Source organism: Haliotis cracherodii, unplaced genomic scaffold (genome assembly GCF_022045235.1).
Source record: "Haliotis cracherodii isolate W230 unplaced genomic scaffold, xgHalCrac1.p SCAF_1, whole genome shotgun sequence".
In the NCBI taxonomy this organism is placed as follows: domain Eukaryota; kingdom Metazoa; phylum Mollusca; class Gastropoda; order Lepetellida; family Haliotidae; genus Haliotis; species Haliotis cracherodii.
The window spans coordinates 4,208,526-4,233,255 of record NW_027266264.1 but is presented as its reverse complement, the minus strand read 5'-3'; the positions used below and the strand labels follow the sequence as shown (position 1 = coordinate 4,233,255).

The 24,730-nt window shown below is 40.2% G+C and overlaps 2 protein-coding genes across 2 annotated transcripts in view; one reads left to right on the top strand and one right to left on the bottom strand.

Annotated features, from left to right (window-relative positions):
• Positions 1-424, bottom strand: part of LOC139458944 (FMRFamide receptor-like) — an 89,187-nt gene extending 88,763 nt beyond the window's left edge. The window contains exon 1 of the mRNA XM_071240397.1: positions 334-424. The gene's annotated coding sequence lies outside the window, so the exon portion shown is untranslated. The remainder of the gene's footprint in view (positions 1-333) is intronic.
• The window catches only part of LOC139453864 (focadhesin-like), a 347,871-nt gene that overhangs the window by 121,373 nt on the left and 201,768 nt on the right, over positions 1-24,730 (top strand). The gene's annotated exons all lie outside the window — the stretch shown is intronic.

Genomic DNA, 24,730 nt, shown 5'->3' with positions numbered 1-24,730 from the left:
TATTGCTGAGTGCGGCGTTAAACAACAAACAAAGCATGTCAATGCACCCTGCTTCTGACATGGTCCGCTGGTTCATCTTGTCTCAATCACTGACAGGCAACACGATGTTTATCATGAAGCTAGAATACAGCTCAGTGGGACAAACAAACTATACTTTTCCGTTTGTTAACTTTTCACATGTTTGAAAAGTGACAGCATATCTTTAACTTGATAAATGATTCTGACATCACCAAAGCATGTTTGAAACAAAGTTTCGGAACTGGGCTAATTTTACCTGGATTGATGAGATATGCAGGATTAAGTGATGGAGGACTATTGAAGGAACAGCCTTACCTTAAGGGTGTGTGTTCACTGCATTGGACTCCAGCAATATATCTCCCAGTAGAATGTACTCAGTTTCTTCTCAAGGAGCCTCACAAACACAATCTAACCTGTAAGTATTTGCTTGATATACTTGATCTTGCTCTGTGCAAACGGATCTGGGAACACGTTCTATGACTTGGGGGAGGCTTTCACATGCTAATGAAACGTTCTACCTATGGTGCTGCGTTTAGCCATTGATGTCAGCAGGCCTATAGAAACACAGGATGACTTCATACAACACGCCACAGCGAAGGCTGCTTGCTGAGGAGAGGCAGAAGTAATAGTGTTGTCAAGTATTGGTCACGCTGGGGAAGAAACAACTACAACTATGCTTTATCAACAGAAACTGTCCAATCCTGTTCTAGGAAAATACCACCTGAAGTGTTCCGAGGTGATAGTGTGTGTCTTGCTTTGATAAGTAGTTACAGTTTTTAACAAAGAATATACATTGAAATTTTTTTGTTGATCATAAATTTTTGAATGTTACAGATGCTCTTTGTTTTATATTAATTAGGAATGTTGATAAGTTGCTACAGTTTTTAACATGAAGTTTACGTGTTTGAAATGAATGTTTGTTAATCATCATTTTTATGATTTTACAGATACCCCCTGATTTGGGCTGAAATACTGATTAACTGTGTTGTTTCAGACAAACATGATGTAAATAATTAACAGTTTCAATTTAAGAAAAACGTTTTTAATTGTCTCATTTCATTTCCTCACATCCTAAATGGATCTTCTGTCTTGTGAAATAATTCACTGTATGTAAACGTACAAAGTTGAAATAGATTTTCTCAAAATACATTTTATAATTTTGCATAACAGTGCAACACAGATAATTCCTTTACTGCGTCAATTCAACATCTTCTTTTCGAGGAACTGTTATTATTCCCTGCCATGAAGTAGGGCAGAGGGAATAGGAACGTCTGTCTGTCCACTTCTCAATAAGGACAAGTTCTCTCAAAAACTATTAAAGTTAGACAAATGGAATTTTACACTCTGATGTCATGATCTCAAACAGAGTTGTGGCCCTTGCTCCGTGCTTTTCAGCTTAGTGGATACTATGTGTAATGGGGACAAGTTTTCTCGGAAACAACGGAAGTTACATGAATGAAACTTTGCAAGCTTATCTGTGCAGTTGGAAACTGATGCTGTACGTTATTTTTTCCAGTTAATAGTAACTTCTATGTAATTCTACAACATGAACAGGGGCGGTCGGGTAGCCTTGTGGTTAAAGCGTTAGCTCGTCGCGCCAAAGACCTGGGTTCGATTCCCAACATGGGTACAATGTGTGAAGCCCTTTTCTGGTGTCCCCCACCATGATATTGCTGGAATATTGCTAAAAGTGGCATAAAACTGAACTCACTCACTCACTCACTCACTACTACATGAACAAAGTTCTAATCTGCCCCTTGGTTAGGGATAGTGATAACACTGTCGTCTTGTTGTGTTTCACCCTGCTATAGTATTGGCACTTGTCTTGAGCCCTGGGAAATCTGATCTTTATTAATGGGTCCAAGGAATTTGCCACTGACGTTTCACATTATATGGAATCGATGTGGTCTGATAACCAATCGGAATAATTTTGAAAATGAACTAATCTACAGGATCATTTGTCCGTATGGGGAATAAACAATTCACATACATGCAGCAGAAATCAATCAGCAATCATCTATATTTCTTCTGATCACCGGCATTAGCACCTATAGATCACGTCACAAAACATCCCCCACAAGCAAAATCCCTCAAGAACATTACAGCCTGGCAGGACAATTACTCCTCCCACACAGAATCTTCTGTCTGTCATTGTTACAGGGCAGGGTATTATCAATCACTGCTTCTAATCAGCGCTCTGTAGGTGTTAACTTGCTTTCTCAGACCAATCTGGACCACTGTCGATATCAGGATATGTGCCCATCATCGGGCCCAGGTAGTTTTTACAGTGTGACACAGCCTGACTTTCACAGCTCTTGTGGGTGCCAGTGAAGACCTGGGTCCTGTTTCAGACAGCAGTCATAACTGTACGACTGATATGTGCCCATCATCGGGCCCAGGTAGTTTTTACAATGTGACACGGCCTGACTTTCACAGCTCTTGCGGGTGCCAGTGAAGACCTGGGTCCTGTTTCAGACAGCAGTCATAACTGTACCACTGTCCCATGCTTCATCACAGACTTACGACAGTTGTACATCTACGATCGCTTTGAACGGGCCGTCGCACAATTTCACGTTGAGATGATCCCAAGTCCCATATACTTATGATGACTTTGAACAAAAGGCATAGCATAGTATCCGGTATCTTACACAGACTTATAATGACTTCTGGTAGGCATAGCATATGATAATAGCTCTCATACTCTTACATAGAATTTCGTACCCTTGAAGATCCGGGTAGGAATAGGTCTTCAGCAACCCATGCTTACCATAAAAGGCGATTATGTTTGTTGTATGAGGCGACTATCGGATCGGGTGGCCAAGCTCGCTGACTTGAATGATGCATGTCGTCGTATCCCAATTGCGTGGATCGATGCTCATGATATCAACACTGGGTTGTCTGGTGCAGACTTGATTAATTACAGACTGACGTCATTAATAGCTGGAATATTGCTGATGATAGTCATTGTAGTGTGACTTAAACTCCCATACTCTAAGATAAACTTTAATTTATTGCACCAAAATCAAACCTCCCATACTCCAATGTAGAATTACGATGATCATAGTACTGTGATCATAACTCTCAAACACTAGTGCAGACTTATTAAATATCCCTTACATCAATTTTATCTATGATAATGTGAAATAAGTCCTAGACAGGTGGTGCAGTGATTTCCATTGGATAAAACCTGACAGGTGGCTAAATCCAAAGCTGGTTTAGACATTGTGAATGCATTATCGTTAGATACCCTGGAAATGCTTTTCTATTAATCTTGTAACAGAATATACATATTCTAAATTTCATCTTCATAATTAGTATTTTTTCTATTGGCTGACTCTGTCAATGTGAGAGATGCTACCTTCATCCGTCTTGGTTACCTGGGTAACACAGACATTGGAATTGTTATAGTGTCACTGTCACTGCTCAGGGACACAGCACTGCCTATATTTCTATTTTGACCAAATTATTTTCAGTGTACAACTAAATAAAAAAATTCTTCTCCCGCCATCAAAACATTTCTTATTTTATCCTAAAATATGAAGGTGAAGGCAAAATCCAATTTATTTATATTGAAAACTGTCTTAGCAGAGATGAGTTGTGTAAGCCTCAGCTGAGAATTTTTTTTTCCACTTTAATGACCTGAATATGTCCATGTTGTTGATACAGTTAATTACTTGCTTATTGTAGGATGGTGGCCTTGATCCATGGAGAGAAAAATCAAGGTAATACACTAGGCCTCATGACATGTCATGGTGGCAAACCAGATGTAAGTTTTAGCAATTTGATCAGATCAATTTTCGCAGTGAAAATTATGTGAATTCACCGAAAATCAGTGATGACACCAGGTGTTTGCGAAAAAGGGGAAGCATGGCCTGATTAACTGGTAGCACCGCCACTTACACAATTTGCATAAAAAAAGTGAGCGTCTGGAGCCTGATGCCAGACAGCACACTCCTGACAAACAACTCGTCCTGTAAACAATCAAGTTTTGAGCGTACAATCCAGTGATTGACCAGACAATCCAGTGACTTGATAGTATGTTCACTGATTTGGTTTAAACTAAAAACAATATGCACAGCTTCATCTAAAAATGAGGCTTGCAGTTTTGTGCTCACAGATTTTTCTGCTGTAAGTCCTTGTTTTTTGTGAAACATTCAATCAAAGAATTAAAATAGTTGTAATAACACTTGTGTCAATTGTGACAACAATGAATTCTATAACAATGTACTCAGGTCACATGTTACTTTAGATCCTCCAGCCTTTGGGCATTGATCAATGGCTTCCTTTACAATTTGGAAGTTACAACATGGATACCTTAAATTCTTGATCCATGTCAATCTGTTACATAACAGCAACCATGTTTGATAGCCAGTATTCCAGTTATATCACGGCGTGTCAGCTTAATGTGGATAGAAAGCCTGAAGTGAGTCTGAGACGTTTTCAATTCGGTGAAACCCACGAGCACGGGTATGGTGCTGACAGACCTAGGAACATAATCAGGGCGAACTGGGATTCGAGCCCACAAACATAGGTTTCTGGCATGCCCAAGGTATGCAACTCTGCACAGCGAATTGCGGTGCCTTAGTTGACTGGGCAACCCGTCTGCTGCTTGTACTAATCTGGACTAATGCAAAAAATTTTTTTAGTTCTAGCTCTATAACTAGACCACGGAGGTGTCACACCCCGCTTTTGGCTCCCGTAACAAATTTTCATTTAAGTTCACAAGTTCACAAGTTCACAAATAGTGTGAGCTGTGACCATCAGACTTGGTAACTCAAAGTTTAAACAGGATTATGTGTGATGATGTATGTACAGGACTCGAGGATATTCCAGGTTAGAAATGGTTCAGAGCAACCTGTGGTGGTCATACGAGGTGACCAAGTGTTTGTTTGGTTGTTAAACGCCGCACTCAGCAATATTCCAGCCATATGACGTCAGTCTGTAAATGATGGGAGTCTGGATCAGACAATCCAGTGATTGACATCATGAGCATCGATCTACGCAATTGGGATACGATGACATGCATCAACCAAGATGGCGAGCCTGGCCACCCGATCACGGTCTCCTCTAGCATCGCCACCTCTTGAGGTAAGCATGGGTTGCTGAAGACCTTTTCTGACCTGGATCAATAGGATCAGGTGATCAGGTTCAGTGACTTGGTTGATTGCATTTCAGCCAACCCTGAAGGTGTGGGACTGTCTCTGTGGTCTAGTGGTAGAGCGTCCGCCCGGAGAGCAGAAGGTCCGGGGTTCGATCCCCAGCCGCATCATTCCAAAAGACTTTAAAAGATGGTACTTGTTGTTATCCTGTCTGGCGCTCGGCATTATGGGGCTAAAACAAGGACTGGTTGGCTCTGAGTCAGTATACTGTGTCTGAGTGGTGTATTCATGTTTAACTGTGGCATGGTATCTCAGTGAGCTAGCACTATAAATCGGCATAAGTCCGGACTAGTACAAGCAGCCACACACAGACGTACAAGCACATCGCTATATAAGTGCAATAATCTTGGACGTGACGTTAAAACCCATTTCACCTCACCTCACCTCACCTGAAGGTGTGGATCATTACTGGATCCCTGGATAGCCTGGTCAGTTTACAGGCTGCAGTCATATACATAAGTATGAGTGAACATCTCTTAAATTCAAATATCTCTTTAACAGTTAGGATATCTTTACAGGACGCCATTATATGGTTGGGATAGGGCTTTCTGTGGCATATCTATTATCCATCATCTATTATACTTGGAGATTCAATGTGTCTGCACCTCTCTGATCAAGTACACAGTGTATTTTAAATGGAATGATTCACATACATGTGATACCCCATCATCTGTCCTGGAGGCTCCCGATTTAGCCAAACATATCACAGTCACCTGCCAGGGGGGCCTGTTGGACCTGGATAATTAAATCCATTTGGTAAATGTTTTTACAATGTAAACTGTAAAGAAAATTGTAACAGCTAGGTTCCTTAAGAGCATTTGAAATGAATAATCAGGCAAGAACATATCTCTTCCCGCTCTCAGCGTGTTTATTCCTGCATAATTTAATACAAACTTAGATAAATATGATTGCCCCAGTTATGCATTACTTTATCAGATTTATCAGTAACTATGCTAAAATGTCAATATCCCTCAAAGTTACGCCATAAAACTCTCGGAAATAATATGACCAGCAAGCACCATCTCCGTGGAAAATGCAAATGCGAGATTGGTAGTTCAAATAACAATGAGTTACGTGATCAGAGTTCCTCATCGTGTGTGAAGGTCAAAGTTTAAGTAAACCTCATGTTAATTTGCCTTTTACCTGACATCGTGACTTGTCTGCACAGTTATTTCAACACAGTGCACGTGGATTTGATATTGAGAATGTTTCATGTGATTCTTTTTACAGAAATTGATTGGCTAATACATAATCTAATACATCTAATTTGCATACAAAGGTATTAGTCAACCAATGAAATTAGTACATGGCAAGGTCAGAAAGGTCAACAACATAGAGGCGCTTTCAGTCATAAGTCGAAGTAAAAACATAAAGGCACTTTGACATTTTGGTGGAATTGAATAATTCAAACATTTCTAACAACTTTATGCAGTGAAATAGACGACTATTACAAGACTTCTACAGAAAAAACACCAAAATTTAAGGAAATTAGGGGCCTTCATGTTGCATCAGGATAAACACACTTTCTATTTCTCTGGCCTATTACAACGAAAACCATGCCAAGACTGCGTCAACCCGGAAGATTGGTCATATTGATCACATTGCCAAATGGTCAAGCTGCGGATCATTTGCTTTCGGTATCTGTTTGCATTTATCTGAGATGATCTTTGACAGAAAGTGATAAAGGTAGATTGTAATTCTTTTTGTTATCATTGCACTATGGATCATACAAGGCCGTAGGATATATGGGTCAATAAAAAATACTTTGTGTGTGTACAGCTGTGTATTCCTGTGGGTTACTGAATCTTTCAATTAACTGACATTAGTAACTGACAATATGATTGATCGATCGTGTTTTTGTTTTGTTCATTTTTGTTGTGACACCTCCGTGGTCTAGTTGTTTTTCAAGCTATATGATGGCGGTCTGTAAATAATCGAGTCTGGACCAGACAATCCAGTGTTGGACATCATGAGCAATTGGGACACGATGATATGCATCAACAAAGTCAGCGAGCCTGACCCCCCGATTCCGTTAGTTGCCTCTTACGACAAGCATAGTCGCCTTTTTACAGCAAACGTGGGTTTCTGAAGACCTATTCTACCCCAGATCTTCATGGGTCTCGTGTTTTTAAATCTTATAACGGGTACTGATACTAATCTCATGCTACATCTAGACTCAGTAATTATTGTGTCTCTTAATTAAATTAAGACAAATTTTAATTATTATTCTCTCAGATTTGTTTGTTCCATAAATGAAGGCCAAGAAAGCATGTTTAATGAAATGAATAAGGAGAACTGACCTTTGTGGTACTAAGCAATGGTAAATTGCCTGATTGTGATGACTGTCTCACAAATTTAATGGTTGCTATTTTACAATTCTCCCTGATAGATGCGGATATATCTCTGATACTAAAGGCTTAATGTCCCTGACATCCTCGGACAACTTGCACGTGTATGTATTCATTGTTGTCATTTCTTGCTACTTGATAGATGGAAGCCATATTTGGCAGGATTTCCACCATTTCTGGACTATAGGACTATATTAACCTTGTGTCCCGCTGTCACAGTTATATGCAGGCCTGGGGAATGTGTTTTTGAATACAGATTTGTTCAGTGTGTCTCAACATTTCATCATCAACCAAAGGATCATTAGGATAAACTGACTTATTACCTACGAGGGCGAACATGTCAGGGTTAATAAAAATCATATGTGCCCTAGGGTCATATGTCACGAGACAACCGTGTATTGTTTCCGCCATCCGGACGACATTGTTGACGTCATTCATATCTTATTGCGATGTGAGGTCGGAATGACATCACTCTAGAAACAATATCATAGCTGGGAAGATTGTTGAGGTCATTCAACAAATTGTTGTTCCCCTGCTGTTGCAACTTGCTGTCCTTATAGGAATACACTAAAATTCCTCGGTAATGAATAGAACACTATATTTGTGTTCATGTCATACTGTGGTTATTACACCCATGCCTAAATTCTGTTATTCAGATACTCGTAAACATAGTATGACATTAACACTCATACAATAGCCTCTATATCTACACTTTGGGGATTTTTCATTGGTTTATGTACTTTTAGAGTGTTAATATGAACATTCTAATTCAGCACTTCAAGGGAGTTCTTGGTTAGAATTGTTCCATGTAATTTATACTTTTCCTGTCTTGATCCATTCATACAATTGGGCCTGTTTTGCCTTTAATGCCCAATGGAATCGGTTTCCGCAGATAACCAAGACTGAATATTCTCTGGCATTGATGTTTTATATTTAAGAGGCAAGTTTTTTTATCACAGTGGATATTACTGGATTATGGCTGGTGCCACTTGGAAAATATCACAAAGAATTCTATGTGTCATATTAGCTACACTCAAACTACAAACTCAATAAGAAGGGTATTCTGCCTATCAAAATATTTAGAGTCTAGTGTAGGTCATACCTGAGGCCTGATTTGTTGCTATGTCCATTGATTTGCAAATAGCAAATAGAGTCAATAGGTCAAGTCTTTTTGAATATGTTGGCACATACTGGTTGCCAAAATCGTGATGAAGCTGGAATGTGTCCAAACTATTAATGTGTTTAGAAGATATTTAACAAAATCATAAATGTTTAGCCATAAGAAGAGTTCACATTTACCCCTGGAAGACTATCAGATGAATAAACCTTTTCCAAAGCAACAAGCGATCTCTGCTAACAGCAGAGTCGATTGTATGATTCTGACTGTGTCAAGAGCCTGTGTCTCAGTCAAATAGTGATGATACCAGGTGTTCATGAAAAGGTGGGCGTATGTTGCCCCACTGGGGGCACCCATCACAAACACATGCAAAGGCAAGTCAATTGTTTACCATGTAATATGATATGATAGGTTAATCTACCTGTTATAGTACATCCTGTCTGTGTCCTACAATGACACCCCACAATGTCACAGCTGACCTCTCTCACGTTTCGTGGACAGCTGTCTGGTCACTCATGTCATGTGATGAGGTCACTGGGCACGTAAGAGGTCACTATCATAACTGTCCCATTTAACCTGATTTACTCAGGACAGATTTGTGACAGTGATGCTGCAAGGATCATGTTCCACTCCATATCTTTTGATGTCAACAATGATCTCACCGTCTTTTCTTCTTTCCTCCTGAGCATAGTGAATGAAGACATAAAATCGGTCATCATTTATGTTCCTGAAAAGAAAATGAGTTAAAAAACTCCTTGTAAATAGGGGAGCCTGTAATAAAGTGTCATTTACCACGAGTCTCATAAACAAGTTTACAATATCCTTTGATTTCCCAATACTTGAATGCCTTAACTTAAAGGTCGGTAAACTATCACACTAAGCTAAACCTGTGTTCCCCAGAGTGAGATGCGAGGGTTTAATGGCTGAGATGGTAATGCTGGTGAATGAGGGCAGCTCCATTCACAGAAGGGATTGAGAGACTCAATATTTCGTTCATAGTTGTCTTGTACTGATGTCACCAAGCTATGGCCTGGTTAACTCGTGGTTAACTCGTGGTGCAGACAGTGCAGACAGAATGCTCCCCCCCCCCGTAAGTCATATTTGCCTATGAAAACGACCCTCATCAACCCATGCATGCTGTTAAAGGTGACTGTGCTGTCGTTAGAGGCGATTAACGGGATAGGGTGGTCAGGCTTTCTGACTTGGTTGATGCATGTCATCGAATCCTAATTGTGTGCATCGATGCTCATGATGTCAATCACTGGTTTGTCTGGTCCAGACACGATTATTGACAGACCACTGATACATGGCTGGAATATTGCAGAGTGCAGCGTTTAACATCTAACTAACAAACAAAGTAGTGAGTGAGTTTGGTTTAAACAATATTCCAGTTATATCGTGGTGTGTCAGGTTAATGTGGGAGGAAAGCCCAAAGCCCCTCATATACAGTCAGTCTAACTAGCTTCACACTGCCCTCTCCAGTCTAGCGGCACTTGAACATCACAGTATATTCCACCTCCGTCCACGGTATACCGGAAGTTTACATGCCACACAAGCATTTAAATATAACAACTTCCTGACAACTGCTTTCATGAAAAAGTACTGGGGGGCATGGGTGGCCCACTCGTCTAAGGCGCCGCGATTTGCTGTGCCGAGTTGCGTCCCTTGGGCACGCCAGAACCCGTGATTGTGGGGGTCGAATCCCGGTTCGCCTGATTATGTTTCTAGGTTTGTGAGCACCTACCCGTGCTCGTGGGTTTCACCGAAGTGGTAAACATCTGAAACCTGCATCACTTCGGGCTTTCCTCCTACATTAAGCTGACATGCCGTGATATAACTGGAATACTGTTAAAATCAGCGTTATATCCAACTCACTCACACATGAAATAGTACTACCTACCTTATGACTAATCACTGCCTGAATACAATGCAATGAATCTCAACAAAAACAATGTAACATGGTTGCAATCATTGTTCAACAATAGAATACAATACACTGCCATAGAACAACTGCCGACTGTGGATGCTGTGATACAGTATAATTCCCCCCACAAACATCAACCCTCAGGTGTGCCCAGGGTGAGTGGATGTGTGCCCAGGGTGAGTGGATGTGTGTTGCTTACAGTGTGCTTCATTATTCATTACTTTATGTGGTTGGACATTGTGTGATTATTTGTACAGCAGTCTAGACATTGTATTAATGTCATGTGTGTGAAATTGAGACATCATCACTTTGTTATTAGATACACATTATAAACTTTGAATTAGGAGACTAAACAGTCGTATAAATATTTTGTCCCCCTTAAACAATGCCTCATTATAAACACCAGACAGATGTGGCCCAAGATTAGCTATAATAAATATCTACATCATATGCAAACATATGTTGCATATATTTTTCTTTTGTATTTTATTCTTCATCCATTCAAATAGGGGTGAATGTGTGGGTGGGGCTTGGGTGAGTGAGTGAGTGAGTATGGTTGTACAGTGCTTTTAGCAATATTCCAGCGACATCACGCAAGGGACCCCAGACATAGGCTTCACACATTGTACCTATGTGGGCCTTTGGTGTGACAAGTGAACTCTTTAACCTATTAAACACATAGACATTATATAATTCATTTAGTCAGTTCATCCATAAACAGAAAACAAGTGAACCATAATTCCCAAACAGCACTCACATCAGCTGCGTCCAGTCATTATTTTTCTTTGAGGGATAATAGAAGTCATGACCTTGGATGACACTATTGTTCACAACCTGTAGAAAGGCAAGGAATGGACAAAGGGAATGTTGTTGTTTTGTATGTCTTTCTCATTGATCTCTGGAGGTAGACAAAGAACCTGTAGTGGCTGTTGTTTCCTGGGGTGGGAGTGTCCTGTGCTTCAAGGACATCTCCATTGAGGAAGCAGATCATGACGAGTTTCCAGGTGTTAATTTTGACACGATCAGACAAATCTACACACTTAAGATGCTATTGTCTTTTCATTTCTTTACATCTCAACATCTGAGCAACAGAAAGGATAAAACATACTGACTTCAGAAACATTGAAATGCTGTTCAAAGCTCACCCTATCACTTGGGAAAACATTGACATGCATTAGGCTTTTCCCATCATCTTTTGGGGAGCTTTTCTTAAAAGTAGTTATGATGTCCTGTCTTCACTGAAGTTACAATGAAACTATGCTGTAAAGGTACCAAGTACTAGGGATGGTTCAACTTTACTACCTGGTTACCCAACCCTTTTTATCCAACCCTACCCAGGTACCTGAAGTTGGTCTCAAGATTTGGGTACAAGATGTCCGATTGGAAATTGTTTGAGCGGAGCCCTGGCAAAACATTTGTAGACACGCGTATAAAACGATCTGGTCATGCCGACACTGAGGTGGACTGAAGCTTTGTCTATTCAAAGGGGGCACGGGTGGCCCAGTTGTCTAAGGCGCCGCGATTCGCTGTGCAGAGTTGCGTTCCTTGGTCACGCCAGAAACCTATGATTGTGGGTTCGAATCCCAATTATGTTTCTAGGTTTGTCAGCACCATACCCATGCTCGTGGGTTTCACCGAAGTGGTAAACGTCTGAGACCTGCATCACTTTTGGCTTTCCTCCCACATTAAGCTGACACGCCGTGATATAACTGGAATAATGTTAAAAGCGGCGTTAAACCCAACTCACTCACTCACTCACTTTATTCAAACAGAAGGAATGTGAACATTAGCGACCTTTTGTGTTACCCGGCAGTTTTAATGTTATTGTCATTAGACAATATATCATGTGACTTGCAATGAGTCTGGGTAGTCCTGTGGTTCCCCGGGTTCCTCTCAAGACCATCCGGACCCGAGTCCCTGTGTCACCCTCCTAGCCCTTCCCAGTACCCGTTGTTGTGTTGTAAACATCATCTGATATACAGGTTCATGTGAGTGTTGCTCGTGTATCCAGACAATGTGGATTTTTTATCATGATATGAACCAGTGTTTTTTGTGACTCAGCTCTTTACACAGGGTGTTCCAGTCATCTAAGGTGCCAGTGCTCCTTTCACCAAAGTGTCAATCTGACATTCCATGATATGAAAGCCATGCTAAACCCAACTCACTCACTCAGATACCATTTGCTTGCATGGTACTGCTGTAATATTGCTGCAGTGAAAAACAACATACATTTACACATTCATTCTTAACATTGATAATACAAGGAGTAATAGAACATGGAGGAATTGATATCTTGTGGCAAATCTTCAAATCTATTCACAATGATCGTGTCCATTTAAGATGTTATCCTTAAAGTCATTTTAACTTCATTTTGGCTAGCTGCAGAAAAATGTGCATATTTGAAATTTTAAAGTGACTTGTCATTTCATTTAATCACGTGACATTTTTTTTGTCACATTCAGCAAAAACACAAGTATTTTCATGATTAAGTTAGTAGATAGAAGATGTTTTCTGTGTTTTGGAACTGAATGTTCAGTGGCCATAAATACCTCCAGATGAAAGCTGGCCCATGCTGTGATGGTCAATGTCCCATCATTCAGGAAACCTATTTATGATAGTGCCTCTTTGTGGTTGATACATAAAAATAATGATAAAAACATAAATAACAATTTCATATTAACTTGTCACAATTCATGCAATATTGTTCATGGTATAATCCCTTTTTTCATTATGTTTGCATGAATGTATTTCTTTATAAAAGCATTCCCAAGTTAATATGTCCGTCCCAACGGCAGGCAAAAGAAAAACGGCTGTTATGGCTAACCGATTTTCATCCTGCTTGATTTCCTGGCTGCGAAGATGATCTTTTGTTCTGTCTATCCTCACAGCTGAAGGTATTGTCCAGAGTAACATAAGCTCAAATGACTAGTCACTGAAACAGGTCTCTGGTAAACAGTTCACTGAGATTTACAGCCCGGAAAGGAAGACTGGAGGTGAAAACAAGTTATGGGACGTACAATTGGTTTTGAAACATAAGTTAAATGATACAGATAATGGAAGGCGGTATATCAGCACATGACAGCGTTTGTGTCGGTGGAGGTCCTGCTATTGTAGCATATCGGTTTCTGGTCACAGATTGGTAAGACGAGCAGAAAGGATGGATCCAACTAGTAACTGATCCAATTATGGAAATTTGGCCATGAACCATCGGCAGTTAAATTATCAATATCATTGATGCCATGCTAGACTCAATAATTTTGGAAGACTTAATAAAATATAAACATGCACTGTTTGTGTTTATGATGACAAATAAATTATTAATAATTATTGTTGAACCAAAGTTACCTCTCTATAAGTGAGACCATGCTACTTATACAAGTTTCAAGTGGTACGGAATTAGAGCTGTGTTTGAAATTGAGAGTAGTGTGACAGTGGCAGATTGATTCCTGAGAGGTTCTATGGCTTTGATACGGCCCCACAGACTTTGTTCGAAATATGTCTCTGTTGACCCAGCAGTGAATGGGTACCCGGTAGGACTGTTATCCAGCTAATGCCTCACAGGCATCTTGAGTTGTATACTCCCTAGGGAGCTGAGATTGAAAATCGAGTTCACTCTGATCCATTGACCTGGGATAATAATGTAGCCCTTTGGGCACGCTTATTTAATAGGGCAGTAATCATATGTTAATTATAAATATCAAATTTAGCAGAAAACCAAGGTGTGTTTCAAGGATTGGAATGAACCATTCAGGACCTGCCAAGATACTGATTCTGAACTCGCTGGAGTAATGCACATACTGGACTGAAGCTGTGTTATCCTTACCTTCAGGATTAAGGTTATTAAGAGTGAGTGAGTGTTGTTTTATGCTGCTTTTAGCAATATTCCAGCAGTATCAAGGCGGGGACACAAGAAATGGGATGAGGTGAGGTTAAATTTGGTTTAACGTCGCGTCCAATATTTATGCACTTATATAGCGACGTGCATGTGTGTGTGTGTGTGTGTGTGGCTGCTTGTACTAGTCCGGACTGATGCCTATTTATAGTGCTAGCACACTGAGATACCATGTCGCAGTTTAACATGAATACCCCACTCAGACACAGTATACTGACTCCGAGCCGACCAGTCCTTGTTTTAGCCCCTTAATGCTGAGCGCCAGACAGGGTTACAACAAGTACACTCTTTTAACGTCTTTTGGTATGACAGGGCTGGGGATCGAACCCCGGACCTTCCGCTCTCTGGGCGGACGCTCTACCATTAGACCACTGAGGCAGTCAACCAGAAATAGGCTCCACACATTGTACCCATGTTGGGAGAAGCCACTATCAACCACTACTAACCTGCTTCCCTTCCAGACATCAGATGTGCTTTCAGTGTGCTTATTAATAGATTGTCTGCTGACATTTAGTGTACTTCCAAGCAATCAAAGTACAATATTGATAAAAATACTTCAAAGGTTTTGGTTATAATCTGTTTTGATGTTATTACTGAAAGTTGAGTAAAAAAATGGAAAACTTGTTTGGTTAATTGTCTGTACTTTGTGCCCACCTGATAAGGACAGTATGTATAGACAATCACTTACCATTGAATATATATTAAAGGTAAAGCAATTTCTCCGGCAATATATTTTTTTTTGTGGTTTTATGCCACACAGCAGTATTTCAGCTGTATGATGGCGGTCTGGAAATAGTTAAAACCAGACAATCTACAATGACATGCAATCAACCAAGAGGCACGGGTGGCCCAGTTGTCTAAGGTGCAGCAATTTGCTGTGCAGAGTTGCATCCCTTGGACACACAAGAAACCTGTTTGCCCCAATTATGTTTCTGGGTTTGTCAGCACCATGCCAGTGCTCATGGGTTTTAGCAAGCGGTAAACGTCTGAGACCTGCATCACTTTGGGCTGTCCTCCCACATTCAGCTGACATGCCGTGATAAAACGGGAATACTGTTAAAAGCGGCGTTAAACTCACTCACTCACTCACTCACTCACTCACTCACTCACTCACTCACTCACTCACTCACCCACTCACTCACTCACTCACTCACTCACTCACTCACACCCACCTACCCACCCACTACTCACTTACTCACTCACTCACTCACTCACTCACTCACTCACTCACTCACTCACACCCACCTACCCACTTACTCACTCGCTCACTCACTCACTCACTCACTCACTCACTCACTCACTCACTCACTCACTCACACCCACCTACCCACCCACTACTCACTCACTCGCTCACTCGCTCACTCGCTCACTCACTCACTCACTCACTCACTCACTCACACCCACCTACCCACCTACTACTCACTTACTCACTCACTCACCCCCCACCCACCCACTCAACCACTGATTCCTGATGACCTATTATCTTACCTGGAATCTAAAATGCATAACAAATCTAGGAAATAAGTGACATCAAACTAAATAAAGTGAGAAAAGAATAAGCTACACACCATATTTCTGCAAATAGTCACCCCTTTGGCTTAGTTCATTGCATATGTGTTCAACATCTGGATTGCCTGCCCAGTATCAGTTTTTTACAATGCTTCCCAAGATAACTGTATAAATATTGCAAACCTTTGCGAGAAAAAAATCTACACCCTCACCTCTGATAATAGCTAAAAACTGTATGAACTTGTTTAAGAAAGTATTGATACAGGGGAAAAATTTTCAAACGGATAAAAATGGTAACTGTTGGGGTCATTGACAGATGAATATAAAGTAAAAATGGTAACTGTTGGGGTCATTGACAGATGAATATAAAGTAAAAATGGTAACGGTTGGGGTCATTGACAGATGAATATAAAGTAAAAATGGTCAGGTAGGTACGACATCAATGGTCAAACTTGGTATTGTCCTTGTCTTGGTATTGTCCTTGTCTTGATATTGTCCTTGTCTTGGTACTGTCCTTGTCTTGGTATTGTCCTTGTCTTGGTACTGTCCTTGTCTTGGTATTGTCCTTGTCTTGGTATTGTCCTTGTCTTGGTATTGTCCTTGTCTTGGTATTGTCCTTGTCTTGGTACTGTCCTTGTCTTGGTACTGTCCTTGTCTTGGTACTGTCCTTGTCTTGGTACTGTCCTTGTCTTGGTACTGTCCTTGTCTTGGTATTGTCCTTGTCTTGGTATTGTCCTTGTCTTGGTACTGTCCTTGTCTTGGTATTGTCCTTGTCTTGGTACTGTCCTTGTCTTGGTACTGTCCTTGTCTTGGTATTGTCCTTGTCTTGGTATTGTCCTTGTCTTGGTATTGTCCTTGTCTTGGTACTGTCCTTGTCTTGGTATTGTCCTTGTCTTGGTATTGTCCTTGTCTTGGTATTGTCCTTGTCCTTCTGCTAGCAAGTCAGAATTGACCATGGGATGTGGACTAATTCATTCCAAGCAAGAACAGTGTGGGATTTTATATTTTTCCCTGGCACATTTTTGTCAAAAGCAAGGAGGGCAGTAGGACTGTATTTATTTCACCTTATTGAAAACAAAAGGGAGACAGGAGGAACATGTTGTATTTCTTTCCCACTTAGAATGCCAACAGACACAATTGGGTACATTTTGAACCTAGTTCTTTAAAACAAGGACAGTTGTCAAGCATTTTTGTAAAGACAACAGTACGCTTCATATCATGTGGAAATTTGAAAATATAATTGGGCAGTATGTATTACTAACCCGGAGGATTAAAAGTGATTGCCGATATTGACATGTCCTCTCTTTGTTAGCATTATTTACTTGAAGCTGTTATCTGGCTGGAATAAAGTTGATTCAGATCAATCGGTGGGTTCATGTAAATACACTGGAATAAAAGTGACAAAACCCTTTCCATATTCAGAGCAGAGTCGATTGTACATTTCAGTCTATGTCATGAGTATGTGCTTATGAATCACTATCAAATCATGTCCTGCTCCACCGGTTGACCAAACAGCTTCTGAGCAAGAGTCATGGAACCAGACAGACAATGAATGCTCCTTTCAAAGTAATAATCATGATTTTGTCTGGTAAATAAAACCATTCTTAAATAACTATATCTGAAATACAACACAGGAAATATGAGTATATTATCATGTTTCTATTTTTTTTAAATCTGGTCAAAACAATCTAAATGCATATTCAAATAGATTGTCAAAGTGTGTTAGGGTATAGGTAGTATCTGTTTTCTTCCTCAAGTTTCAGAGAACGACTCAGATATATCTGCATATTTTTTAAACAGGATATGAGTAAATGGCAGCCATAATGGACAGCAGAGGTAATTACCTCAGTCTTCTGTCTGCATGTGGAAACTGGGTGGTATCTATGCCATTGGATTCTATCACAAAGAAAGACAATTTGTATTGAAGTCCAATTGCTTATAGAGGAATTACAAAATGAATTCCTTTCCCAGATAACACAGTTTGTCGTTTTGATAGATGGACAGCTAACATGAACTGGTACATTGGTCTCTACTGAATGCATCTAATAAGGGCTATTTCCAGCTGTAGTTTCTACCTCCATTTCTGTAATGTGGGGTCATCAGGCTATTCCTGAACTTGTCATTTGCATCAGAGTACGTTCAGAGACGTTCTACTTAAAGAACGCCTGTCCATGACATGACATCAGAGCATGTTCAAAGACGCTTTACTTATAGAATGCCTGTCTATGACATGACATCAGAGTACGTTCAGAGACACTTTACTTAAAGAATGCCTGTCCATGACATGACATCAGAGTACGTTCAGAGACACTTTACTTAAAGAATGCCTGTCCATGACATGACATCAGAGTACGTTCAGAGACGTTCTACTTAAAGAATGCCTGTCCATGACATGACATCAGAGCACGTTCAGAGACGTTCTACTGAAAGAATGCCTGTCCATGACATGACATCAGAGCACGTTCAGAGACACTTTACTTAAAGAACGCCTGTCCATGACATGACATCAGAGCATGTTCAAAGACGCTTTACTTATAGAATGCCTGTCTATGACATGACATCAGAGCACGTTCAGAGACACTTTACTTAAAGAATGCCTGTCCATGACATGACATCAGAGTACGTTCAGAGACACTTTACTTAAAGAATGCCTGTCTATGACATGACATCAGAGCACGTTCAGAGACACTTTACTTAAAGAATGCCTGTCCATGACATGACATCAGAGTACGTTCAGAGACGTTCTACTTAAAGAATGCCTGTCCTTGACATGACATCAGAGCACGTTCAGAGATGCTTTACTTAAAGAATGCCTGTCCATGACATGACATCAGAGCACGTTCAGAGACGCTTTACTTAAAGAATGCCTGTCCATGACATGACATCAGAGCATGTTCAAAGACGCTTTACTTATAGAATGCCTGTCTATGACATGACATCAGAGCACGTTCAGAGACACTTTACTTAAAGAATGCCTGTCCATGACATGACATCATGTTATATGCAGTAGTTAATATTACTGTGTGTAAATTAATAAAATACATTACAACTCCAGATATACAATGAACGCTTTGATTACCAGATAGTGTAAAACAGAATCAACTTGTGTACTTTGGAATGTATTTGTTGATATGCTATTTCTGATGAGGTGAAGATGTGTGTTTGTGGGATAAATAATTAAATTTGTGAGAGCCATTGATTATCCCATGGTTAACAGAACTGTGGTATCATGAAGGGTGCTAGCTGAGCCGACTGTCTACTCCTACATTTGACATGGTGTCAGAAGGCTCCAGTGAAATGGGACAACGCGTACACTATTAACTGAAGACTCATGGAATTCTTCAACACTTTTGCCACTGGAGTTTTCACGGGTTCTGATTGGCTAGGTTACGATTTTCACTTAACCCTGGCTGACTTGGTACAAAAGCTGTAGTTTATCAGGTGTCATGGCTGAAGGAATGGTAATGCCTTGAGAATGAATGAAGTTGAATGGTTGATTGCTCATCCTGATTAGGTGGTCAACTGGGCCTACTTGTGAGTGGCAAATGTTCTCATTTTAGAGTTTAGAAATGTTCCTATTCCAGGACAAGAAATGTTTAAACCAAGCCTGGCTAATCTTTCCTTAAGCTAATGTGCTGCAGATAGATTGTCATGGCATTGGCAATGGCATCTTATAATCTTAGGTCAGGGTCAAAGTTGGTCATCAGATCTTTTCTCTTGTGAAAGAACAAGACAGAGCTGTTGTGATGAGTCTTTTCTGAGAAAGGAGGTTTCTTTTGATCAAAGAGTTTGCTTGTCATGCTAAAGACTAAATCTGGGCCCCAAAATGGTACAGTGTGTATCCTGGGTGGTCTTTAACTTTTTTAAATTGTCCTGAAAATCATCTGGGACTGTCAAACCAGTGGCTGACTGAACCAGCAACAAACTGAATCAGCAACAAACCATGTTTGATACAATCAACCAGATCACAAATTGCAATGACAAGATTCCACTCGACTCTTACGACAAGTACTGGGTACTAGGGACCAATTCTGTCCTGGAATGAGAAGCAGTCAATCAAATAGTGTTACTGGGATTATTTAGGTCATTGAAGATGAATATTGTCATCGTATCAGTTTAATGTATGTATAGGATTTTGTCTGGTCCAGAATCGGCCATCAAGATAAGTGTGGTCATGTTATGATGATGAAAGAAGGAACTTGCCTTGTAACTTTCTTTACCATGGTAACAAATAATCATCCTTCGAGATATAATGGCCACCATCATCGTATTTCCCAAGTTAGGAGTGGCAATTTCAGCTATAAGTGCACAATTATTTAAGCTTGCATTCTGTGGATGTATATCATAATCCCAAAAATATCAGAGCAAGTCTTTGCTCAATAGAAAATAGTTGTTGATCATAAAAACCTTTAGTAATACCAACTCATACTAACATGAAAAGCTCTTTCATTTCTGAAATTTACTAAAATGGGTATTTAATTGAACGAGCTATTGGTTACGCCTTCTCCTTCAGGTAATACAAGAGGTCTTTATGTTTTCACGGAAGGTTCAACATCTTTCAGGTGTAAAGTTCGGACCACTAATGGACCCAAGAGATGCCTCTTGATGTCAGAGACACTAGCCATGCATATCAGGACAAAACCAGGTCACTGGTGTAGTGGGCTACGGACTCTAATTGTTGCCTTTTAAGTGATGATCTTCTATTTACTTTCATAATATACTGTCATGAAAATCTTTTTAAGGGAGACTAGCCTCAGGTTACTTGGCAGTCCCTACACAGAAGATTCAAGTCCCTCATAACATCACTTTGTCTTCCTTTCCACTTTTTAGATGTGTGTCAAGTTTATACTGTTTGATAGGCATTACTGAGAAGTTGATGGATGACAAAGTAGACACTATTTATGGATAACAACTTCTTTAATTACTGTAATGACAACGTTTCGGTATAGATCTTTATACCATTGTCAAGCAAGGCTGATAAGGATCTACACCGAAACATCGCCTTTACAGTAATTAAAGAAGTTGTAATCCATAAATTGTGTCTACTTTGTCATCCATCAACTTCTAAGTAATGCCTATCAAACAATTCTGGTTTAATGGTGTTGAAAGAGCTCAAAGAAACCAAAAGCAGAGTGGTTTAAGGTTGATAGTTTATCACATATTCACTCAAGTTCAAAATCAGTTGATAAAGGTGAGTTTCTGAACTTTGTGTACTCAGAGGTCTGTCATGGGAATAATTGAACTATACTACTCAGGTGTCTGTCATGGGAATAACTGAACTATACTACTCGGGTGTCTGTCATGGGAATAACTGAACTATACTACTCAGGTGTCTGTCATGGGAATAACTGAACTATACTACTCAGGTGTCTGTCATGGGAATAACTGAACTATACTACTCAGGTGTCTGTCATGGGAAGAATTGAACTATACTACTTGTGTGTCTGTCATGGGAAGAATTGAACTATACTACTCGGGTGTCTGTCTTGGGAAGAATTGAACTATACTACACGGGTGTCTGTCATGGGAACAATTGAACTATACTACTCGGGTGTCTGTCATGGGAAGAATTGAACTATACTACTTGGGTGTCTGTCATGGGAATAATTGAACTATACTTCTCGGGCTTCTGTTTCTAGAATAATTGAACTATACTACTTGGGTGTCTGTCATGGGAATAACTGAACTATACTACTCAGGTGTCTGTCATGGGAAGAATTGAACTATACTACTTGTGTGTCTGTCATGGGAAGAATTGAACTATACTACTCGGGTGTCTGTCTTGGGAAGAATTGAACTATACTACTCGGGTGTCTGTCTTGGGTAGAATTGAACTATACTACTCGGGTGTCTGTCATGGGAACAATTGAACTCTACTACTCGGGTGTCTGTCATGGGAATAATTGAACTATACTACTCTGGCTTCTGTTTCTAGAATAATTGAACTATACTACTTGAGTGTCTGTCTTGGGAATAACTGAACTATACTACTTGGGTGTCTGTCTTGGGAATAACTGAACTATACTACTCGGGTGTCTGTCATGGGAAGAATTGAACTATACTACTCGGGTGTCTGTCTTGGGAATAACTGAACTATACTACTCGGGTGTCTGTCATGGGAAGAATTGAACTATACTACTTGGGTGTCTTTCTTGGGAAGAATTGAACTATACTACTCGGGTGTCTGTCATGGGAATAATTGAACTATACTACTCGGGCTTCTGTTTCTAGAATAATTGAACTATACTACTTGTGTGTCTGTCTTGGGAATAACTGAACAATACTACTTGTGTGTCTGTCTTGGGAATAACTGAACTATACTACTTGTGTGTCTGTCATGGGAAGAATTGAACTATACTACTTGGGTGTCTGTCTTGGGAATAACTGAACTATACTACTCGGGTGTCTGTCATGGGAAGAATTGAACTATACTACTTGGGTGTCTGTCTTGGGAAGAATTGAACTATACTACTCGGGTGTCTGTCATGGGAAGAATTGAACTATACTACTCGGATGTCTGTCATGGGAAGAATTGAACTATACTACTCGGGTGTCTGTCATGAGAATAACTGAACTCTACTACTCGGGTGTCTGTCATGGGAATAATTGAACTATACTACACAGGTGTCTGTCATGGGAATAACTGAAATCCACACACAAATGTTCCAGTGTGTATTGGTTAAATTCAGTTGATACTGTATCATTGCTCTTATTCCAATGTCTCGGTTTTGTTACAACTTGCACACAATCGTAGAGCACAGTCCTCCTTTAAAGGATATTTGGAAATGATGCTTGTCAAAGGTCAACAAGAACGTGAGGACTAACATGTGTACACTGTACCAAGTATATTTTCTTGTTTTTAACCCCAGCCAGATCTATTCTTTTTCATGAACCTTAACAGAATTGTGAAAAACTTAAAGAAATAAATGCTGTTGATTTGAGAGAATAATTTTTGTCAAGACCAGGCAATCAAAGACGACTGTAACTCCCCTACTTTGACATGGACTTACGACAATCCTAAGGCTACGATCACTTTGTGGAACGAGGCCCTGGTTCACAGCAGGTCATCCACAGTTACGCCTTGTGTCTAGAGACTTGTATGATACATGTCCTCAGACCATGAGATATGTAAAGGTCAAAACAGGAAAGCTTTGACTGACCTTGTGAAGGTTTTACTATGTCACCCGAGGAGTGTTTTATATGACTTATGAAACATCGAAACAACATTTATTAATATTTGTTAAATATTATGCGTAAAAGCAAGTTACAACAGTCTTGAGAAACGCTTGTAAAATGTATCTGGTTTGGAGGGCTGGGTCCAAATTTACTATCCAGGTACCAACATCCCTATTGCCAGACCCTACCTGGATACCTGCTGTAGGTGTATATTTGACATTAAACAATATATCACATGATTAACCACAGGTCGGGGTAGTCCTGTGGGTACCCGGGTCCTACTCAGTACCCACCCGACCCGAGTACCCGAGTTACCCGTCCTAGCCCAACTGGCTTGGACATTTTCGATAACCATGGTACCTTCTAATGAACCACACATGTTCTACCAGGTCTGTGGTCTAATGGTAATTCTGATCGGCAGGTTGTGGGTTCGATTCCTGTCAACCATTATGAAAATATTTAATTTCTTGGCTTTGATGTTAGAACATTGTTTTTTTTAAACACGAAGTCCAAACCTTGTCTACTTCTCTGTACACCAGAAAAAGTAAATCTTTATACTCGGTCTTACTAGTTATAAGTAAAACCTCATACCAGGATGAGGTCTTACTAAGAAAAAGTAAAACCTCCTGAGAAGTTATTACAAAAAAACAAGTAATGTCCAAAGCAATGGTCCATATCTGTGATAGGTTTATAACATGGCTTAGTTTTAGAAGTGACATCACTATCTCCATCACTATCATCAGTGTCCTCCAACATTACATCTTTCTTGTGTTATTTGATTGGACAGCTGTTTTTATAACTTTGGGTCAAATATTATGGTCATGAAAGGGTCCAGGTTATCTATCATAATAGACTGAAGATATTAACACTGGGAGTATTGTGTAAAGGTTGCCCTATAGATACACTCACTCACTCACTCTATGAAGAAAGATATGATCTCCAGGTTATTTCAAATCAAATGCTCTATAAATGAAACTTTCCTAAATGAAATCAAGTGAGTAGAAAATGTCCACCGTCGCCAGTGACAAGTGGGTGAATATGTAGCAGTTATTCCCTAAACCCTAGTAAAGTGAATCTGACAGCATAAGCAATGGGAGTAAGTACCCTGCTTTGTCCTTACTGGTCTCCGTCAAGAGGCAGTGTGTCCGCCTCCCCTTCAAACACTGCCTCTGCTGGACACCACAATGTGGTCAAGTTGGTCAACATATTGTGGCCAGGGGGCACGGGTGGCCCAGTCGTCTAAACCGCGGCGATTCGCTGGGCAGAGTTGCGTCCCTTGGGCATGCCAGAAACCTATGATTGTGGGTTCGAATCCCGGTTTCGCCCTTATTATGTTTCTAGGTTTGTCAGCACCATACCCGTGCTCGTGGGTTTCACCGAAGTGGTAATCGTCTGAGACCTGCATAACTTCGGGCTTTCCTCCCACATTTAGCTGACACGCCGTGATATAACTGTAATAATGTTAAAAGCTGCCTTAAACCCAACTCACTCACTCACTCACTCACTCTCTCACTCATTCACTCCTTGTGGCCATATGTTGGACACATACAATCTCTGGCTCATGTAATGTTACTTGAAGCTAACAGA